This window comes from Lycium barbarum, unplaced genomic scaffold (assembly GCF_019175385.1).
Source record: "Lycium barbarum isolate Lr01 unplaced genomic scaffold, ASM1917538v2 unchr_scaffold_07, whole genome shotgun sequence".
Lineage (NCBI taxonomy): Eukaryota > Viridiplantae > Streptophyta > Magnoliopsida > Solanales > Solanaceae > Lycium > Lycium barbarum.
The window spans coordinates 256,837-265,435 of NW_026843404.1; positions in this window are offsets into that span (position 1 = coordinate 256,837).

Below are 8,599 nucleotides of genomic sequence, written 5' to 3' on the forward strand. Positions count from 1 at the left end.
TTGTGAATGTTGTGTCAAAGGTTGGAGATTTCGGATGAATTCTATTCTTGGTGGATTTTTGTATACTTTGTAAAATGGTATGAAATGCGTTGGGAATGATTTTGAATGATCTTGAATTGGTAATGAATGTGTATGTGTCGATATTGGCTTGAAAAATTCGTAGTTGAATTGAATGTCGATGAATTATGTTGAAAGGAAGGTTACTAGTGTTGAAATGCATTTTAAATGGTTTTGATGTTATTGGTTTGGTTGTTGGTATTGTTGGTATGGTTGTTGATGAATTTGGCCGAGTTTAATTCTCGGGGATGTTGAATTTACAGGGGAGGTGCTGTCGAAATTTCGGTAGACAAATACTAATTAGAATTAAAAATTCTAAGTACTAGTAGCTAATTTTTGGAAATTGATAATATTATTGTAGATATTGGAGAGCCCGAGACTTGAGTCGGGATTTGTTTGGCAAGTGATCGAGATTTGGTAGTGAGCGATCGAGGTATGTAAAGCTTATCGTTCTCCCTTTTTGGCATGACCCTTATGAAAAAAATGAATGACATATATGTGTGCTCCAAAGAAATATTCTACTCTTAGAGCCACTAGGATGGCCTATGTTTTTTTGATTTCCACGAACTATTCCATATGACTTGTCACATACTTATGATGTTTGATATATTAGTCGGTACGTTTCCGGATATGGTTTGAAAAATATTTGATATGGCCTAAGTTTGAATATGTAAATTCTAGAGATGTGCATATGATTTTAAGGCTCCGTTCGATTCACTCCATAACGTTATTTGAAAGTTCCTTAATGTGAATAATACTAAATTTTCAGGAAATGACCTATGAAGTGTTTTTCGAAAGTTTTGTAAATTTACAGGCTCGCATCTTTTGTATACTAATTCTGATAGACTCGACACTTACTTTGAGCTTTCTGATATCAATATAAATATATGTATTTATTTGTCGAGTCTTGGAATTTAATTGTGTATATGCATATGGTTTCCGCACTACTCCGCTCGTCCCTACTACTATGATGTCGTTTGCCGGATCCCGGGCCGGTTTGTGATCGTGCGCACTATGTGATATTTGGCAGTATGATGTGTTACGGTTCCCGAGACCTCTCCATAGGGCCGGGTACCGCTTATATATGGCGTTATGATGTGATATGGCATACAGTGTGTTCGGATGATGATCTGTTCTGATGATATGATATGTTCAGAGATTTGTACGGGGATTTGAAACTTCCTGGAGTATGATGTGTTGTGGCGCCAGCGTCGGAGTGGCGACCACGTTCCTGAGCCTTATGCATGATTTTTATTTGCATAATATGTATATATACTTTCTGTACAGATTTTAATATAACCGTTCTGTATCCATACTCTGTATTCCCCACTCTGGTTATGATTCGGTTTTTTGTATTTCATGCTTTGCATACTCAGTACATATTTCGTACTGACTTTCTTCGGGGGCTGCGTTTCATGCCCGCGGGTGCAGACGTTCGTTTTGGTGATCCTCCAGTATAGGATATATACTCTGCCACTTGGATTACTCCTTTTGATTCGGAGCTCATACTTTTGGTACATATCTTCTGCTAATACATATTCTGTATTTATATGACTATTTGGGTACGGCGGGGCCCTGTCCCGTCATATGTTCTGTTATGTTTTGTAGAGGCCTGTAGTCATATATGTGGGTCATGGGTCATGTTTGTTCGTTTGTGATTATGAGTTGCGTCTTAGTGCGGCCCCGTTTACTATTATGGCCAAAACAACCCATTTGATATATATATATATATATATATATATATATATATATATATATATATATATATATATATGTGCATATTTTTGCGATGTCTATTCCGCCAGCCTACTGGATTGATATGATGTTTACGTACGGGCGACCGCTTAAGATGATAATTATTTTCAGTATCTGGTTACAGTAACGTGCGTTCAGTTTGAATGAAATTTTGATATGTTGATCTGGTACGTAAGTCCGTTTGGGTGTTCAAATAGGGCACCAGTCGCGGCCCACGGTGCTGGGTCGTGACAACTGATGTCCCTTTTTATTGCTTGGCGGCCTGCATCTCACGATGCAGGTAACGATACAGCTCTATCTCACGATGCTGACAACTGATGGCGGCCTGCATCTCACGCATCAGCTACTGGTGAGCCCCACATTTCTTCGGGGCGTTGTCAGCTATCCAGTTATTTCAGTTTATAAATAGCTCTATCATTCAGTTCTCTTAGAGGCTTCATAGACACAGTTCAGACAGTCAGATATTTATTATGTTAGCCTTGTTGGCAGTTGTTCAATCGTTTTGGTTTAGCCATGTTGGCTACTGTCAGATATATTTCAGATTGTCTAAGTATTTCCGCATTATGATTTCAGTCAGACCTTTAATATATCATCATGTGTTTAGTTGTTTCCACATTTAGTTACGTTTTGATATCTCATGTTGATTCAGTCAGCCAGTTGGTTCGCTCGGTCACATGAAGTCAGGCACCGAGTGCCGTGTTACGCCCAAGCCCAGGTTCGGGGCGTGACACATTTCCTTCATTTGGCATATACTCCCTCTGTCTCAATTTAAGCGTCTACGTTTGACTAGACATGTAGTTAAGAAATAAAGATAAATGTCACGTCCCGAACCATGGCCTGGACATAACACGACACTCGGTGCCTGACTGCATGTGACCGAGCGAACCACATGGCTTGGTGAATCATCATGATATATAACATAAACGGAATATAACGTGAATGCATGATGAGCCTTTATAAAACATAATAAGTCATAATACTTAATAAAATACTTGCTTAAACATGAGTGCGGAAATAACATGAATGAGCCAAAATGGCTATACGACTCCAAATGTCTGACATGACATAACTGACTTGTCTAGTCTATGAAACCTTGGTAAGAGGCGTTCCCTTTGTGGAAACAAAAGGCTTGAGGTCGTGGGTTCGATACCCATAGCTCTGCAGAGTGAAGATGGCATAGTTGTGCGATCCGTCTGCGACCCAAGTCATACAATGCCCAAGTATGTCAAGCATGGATGTCATGGAGGGGGGGCTGTCCAGGGTCATCCTGGGGTCTTCAACCCGGTCCTGGGTCATCCAGGCGGGGCTCTCACAAGTCTGACCGGAAAACATACTTACTGGGACAAGGCCCCCAGCATACCTTAGATGCATAACTAATCATAAAATAAAAGTTGACTAAACCTCGAATCAGATGGGGCTCACCAATAAGCTGATACGAATGCTGTCCTACTGAGCAGATGTGTCGTCCTGTATATCAGTACCTGCATCGTGAAATGCAGGCCCCCGGGCAATAAAAGGGGACGTCAGCACATTGAATGCACTGGTATGTAAAGCAACTGAATGAAATAACATGGGACATGAAATAACGTGATAAGAACTGAAACTGAAAACCTGGACATGAACATGAGCATGAGCATGAGCATGAGTATATAAACATGAAGTTGAAACTCAAACTGAATACTGAAACTGAACATAAACATGAGTACTGTAAGCATGAAATAATCTGTAATACCGACATGAACCACCACGGGGAGAAACGTGGAGTGTGATCTCTGCCCGACCAGCGAAGCCATCTCGTACCTTGCCGGGGCACGAGACATGAACATGACATGAATGGATCCAAAATCTCTCAATGGGGAAAATATGAAGGAATCGTCCTAACTGGGCGGAGCGATCCTTATCCTATGTTGGCATATGTAGTTTCAGGCTATCTGAGCCTTCTCGGTATTAATACAACTCCCGAACATGAAAATAACTGAAAACATGGTTTCTGAATCTTGACATGAACATGGGTACATGAAGACATGACAATAAATACATATATAAAAGCTTTTCATGAAAATAAGCATAATATCTCATATCTTGTGTTATAGAACCCATGGGATGCAAGTTATGGGTTTTTCATAGATTACGGACTGAGTCTCAAATACCAAAACAGTAAGTTAAGACTAATCAAACGGAATTGTAACTGACCATATAATATACATCATGGTTCAACTGTCTAGGGTTTAGCATGAATATACCTAGAATCCTAAAACTTGGGGTGTAATCATGAAATACTGAAATATGGGGAAGAACAAGGATGTTCCCACACGTGGATAGCGCCTACATACCTTGACTTCCTGCTTTTGAGCGTATCACAATGTCCTTCAATCCCTTCAACTTTAATCTATAGCAATACAGGTCATAGGGATTTTATATTAGCAACAATATCCATGCTTTGATCATCTAAGCATTTTATCAAACACTTGGTGGGCATGAAGCTCCACAACCTTCATTAATGGTGTTTTCATCTCCCAACCCCCACTCTATTACTTCTAGCTGATTCTACAATCTCAATTAGGTGTAATTAACATCATTCTTCATCACCCACATGAATACAACAATCCCAAGTCAACAATCCAAAAACTCTAGCATAGTTCATATAATTCTCTTATCAAACCCATTTACTATTCTTCTAAGAATTCATCAATTCACAACTATAAATGATTAGAGAGTAGAAACATTACCTTTTTGAAGTCCAACCCTCTTGAATTCGGGTTCTAGGATTTTTCACATCCAACTATAATGTTCCAATCACAACTCTATGGATTTTAAGGGTTTACTCAAGTTAGAAAAGGATTAGGGACTTGGATTCAACCTAGAATCATGATAAAAACTTACCTTGGAAGATCTTGAGGTTTGGGACTTGTTACCTATGAGTTTAGAGAGAATTTTCGTGAATGGGTGTTGGGAAAATAAACCCCAAACCCCAAACCCCAAATATAACAAAAAAATGCGTAAACCTGACTTTTGACCCGAAATTGACCTGTTTCGCGATGGTTCCGCGATGCGGGTGCATCGCGCAACATTCTGCAGCTAAAAACTCAGAGTTGCGCGATCGGTCCGAGAAGCGACGGGTAAAATAGGCGTAACTTCTTGTACACAACTCTGTTCAAGACCCATAATATACCGTTGGAAAGCTATTTCAAAGGTCTACAACTTTCATCAAGGAAGTTTTCCCAAATTTCAAATTAATAGAGGGGTTATGGTCATTGTAAGTAAGACCTTTTATAAACTCACTTGCAAACATGCCCCGTAGAGTGGCTTCCAACTTTTCTTTGCCCAAAGACATTTCTTATGACTTAATTGGTTTTCAAAACACTTCCTATAACCCTCATATTGGTTCGATTGTATTATTATCTTATGAGTCAAAATTTCGCCCGAAACTACGAGGTGTTACAATATCTCCCCCTTGGGATCATTCGTCCTCGAATAATGGGTCATGGTTAAGAATATGGCTGGACATGGCTTGACTACATCAATGTGAAAGAAACATGACATGAAACATGGAGACTGAACTAACATGACATGGTTACATGGAAACGTGAATACTGAGACATGAACATGGGCATTGGATAGCTGACATGAGCGTGGAACATGAGACATAACATGACATGGGGCATGGAAACTGACATGACATAGTTTCATGAAAACATCAGTGCCCAAACATGAGACATGAATAGCGAATACATGAACTTAAACGTGAAATGTGAGACATGAATACATAAGGGACATTATAACTCTTCTCCAAAATGTCATTAAGCCATCATTAATTCGATACTCGTAATTCTTGCCCGACACATAACATATACCTTGCTTTCCTTAACAACTTTCGTCTCCTACCTCAAATGTCTTTGAAATCTCATTTAGAATCATTAAATATTACTTCTTACTCGTCAACATGTCGTATACGTCATACCCTTCGTGGGTCTATTCGCGGTACGCTAACGGGGAAATTTCCAAGGTGTAACAATAAACTTTCAAATCTTGTAGTTCTAAATTAAAAATGTGTATAATATAATAAAAAAATCCTTTGAATCTTGTGATTATAAACTTGACATGTAGGATATTTGAATTGTCAATTTACTAAATATAAAAAGAAGCGGACATAATCAAAATAAGTTTTTTTTTTTTTTAATTTTTAACAACAAACACCGAAGTGGACGAACACAACAACAACAAGTTGTACGAAAAGCAACTGAAATTGTACTCTAAGCTGGGACTAACATTTGTACATTTCAGAACTTGAACATTAATTTTATCTCTTCTGTGTTTACTTTTTAAGTCCCTACATGCCCCAGTGTCTCAATTGTCCTTTCATTTCCTTCATTTGACATATACTCACTCTGTCTCAATTTAAGTGTCTACGTTTGACCAGACACGAAGTTTAAGAAATAAAGATATATTTTTGAATCTTGTGGTTCTAAATTACAAATGTATATAATATAATAAAATATCCTTTGAATCTTATGATTATAAACTTGACATGTAGGATATTTGAATTGTCAACTTACTAAATATAAAAAGAGGCGGACATAAGCAAAATAAAATAAATTTTAACAACAATTGAGAAATTAAGGGAAAAAATAAGAGGAAAAGAAAAAAAAATATGGAGACTCACTGAGGAGAATCGCAGTATACTTTGCAAAATATACAAACCATAAAGACTAACTAAATTGAGTAATTAAATTAATCATGTTGGATCCTGTGCATTGCACGGGCATAGTTTGCTAGTAAATTGATAAATATTTGACGGGACTAACTGCAGGTCAACGTAATGTAAAGGATTAAAATTGTTCAATGCATACTTAAGGGATTATTTTGAATCTCCCTCCAACAAAAGGGGTCATTTTTGGCAATTTAGATCTTAAATTACTTTACTACTATATAGAAACGTGAGTTTCTATAAAGTAGCAAAGCTTGGCCGTCAGTCCTCCACAAAATAGCAAAGCTTGGTCGTCAGTCCTCCACAAAAAAAAAAAAAAAAGGGCCCCAATCTTCTTTAATAGTAGAAAAATTATTAAAAAAATTAATAGTAGAAAAAATGTTTTTTAAAAAAAGGTGGGCCCCAAGCTTTTATAATAGTAGAGATTAAAAAATAAATTTAAGGTGGGGTCTACTATTCTATAATAGTAGAGACTAAAAAAAAAATTAAGGTAGTGTTCACGTGAAGAATTAGGAGACAATTGCAAAAATAAAAATAAAAAATTAAGGTGGGTCCATGTGAAGAAGTAGGAGATAATTTGCTAGGAAAAAATTAAGGTGGGATTCACGTGAAGAAGTTAAAGACAATTGCAACAGAAAAAAAAGATATTTAAATAATGATAATAAGTTCAGAAAATGGTAAAGATACGCTTAGAGAAATGTAAAGAAGAGAAGCTTGGGAAAAAAGAAAATAACGATTTAAATCGAATACAAAAATTGCTAAAGAAGTCATAAAACCAAAACATTTAAAACTTATACCTTTGGGTATAAGTTTAGATACATACGTCTCACACCAATAATGAGGAATAACATCAAGAAGACGAAATATAAACGATCTTAAAAATAATTAAGGTGGGACTCACTCTTCTATAATAATAGAATTTTTTTTAAAAAATAAATAAATTGGGGCCACTTTTCTATAATAGTACAATTAAAAAGAATAAATTTAAAGGTGGGCCCCCCTCTTTCATAATAGTAGAGATAAAAAGAAAAAGTGAAATCCATATGAAGAATCCACATGTGTGCTGTGGGTCCTACAAAAACTTTCTCCCTATTTTTTAGGCTCATTGTCACTTATGCCCTTATTTTGTGTTGCTGTTTAATTTTTGTCCCTAAAAAAAATTGTGGGGTATAAATTTATATTTCTGCATCATAGTATCTCACAAGTTATGTTTCGCACTATTAAAAACTTATGGCCCTTACGCATTAGATTTAGCAAAAATAACAGCCCATGTCTATTTGGAAAAAATATTTACCTGAAATGACTCATATTTTTAATATTACCCAAAACAACCCTTTTATACATTATTATACATTTTTATATAAGATCGACACATTATGTACAATAAGTGTATAATGTTGTATATCGTGTGTATAAACACTATTGTAAAAGAAGCTGGTTATACATATGTAAATTAAAAATATAACTACGTGGATATAATATTTTATGCTGGATTGTATATTATTGAAATTATTCCAAAAATTAATTGCTAAAGGCAAAAATTAAATACCAGCCCATTTGAAGCACAATTCGTGCAATTTCTTCCATTTTTTAGTTTTTAATTTGTAATAGACAAATTCCCTTTTTTAAAACTAAATTATATAAAAACATGAGTTGAAGAAGTGGATCATCAACCAAGGGCAGTCAAGGGCAATTTGGTCAAAGCACTTGCCATTTTCATTAGTTAAAAGTCGAACCTTACTGTAATTTAGTATTAAATATATTCGTATTTTTTCAATTTTGCTCCTATTCATAAAAATTGCATCACAACAGATGATGTCATCTCAAGTGGCAAATATTAATTATGTTTTTGGCCATGTGTCACTTTTACACTCCTTTTACTTTTCACTATTTTATCATGCTCACATAATTCCACTTAATAAACAAATAACATTTGTGTATACTTAAAATATTTATATTTTAAAATAACAGAGAATTTAATTACTTTTTCATTTTTATTCTTACTCTAATAAATGTAAAAAGAGATTAATATCGTAAAAGAAAAAATAATATTAAACGGAGATCAAATAATAAATAAGA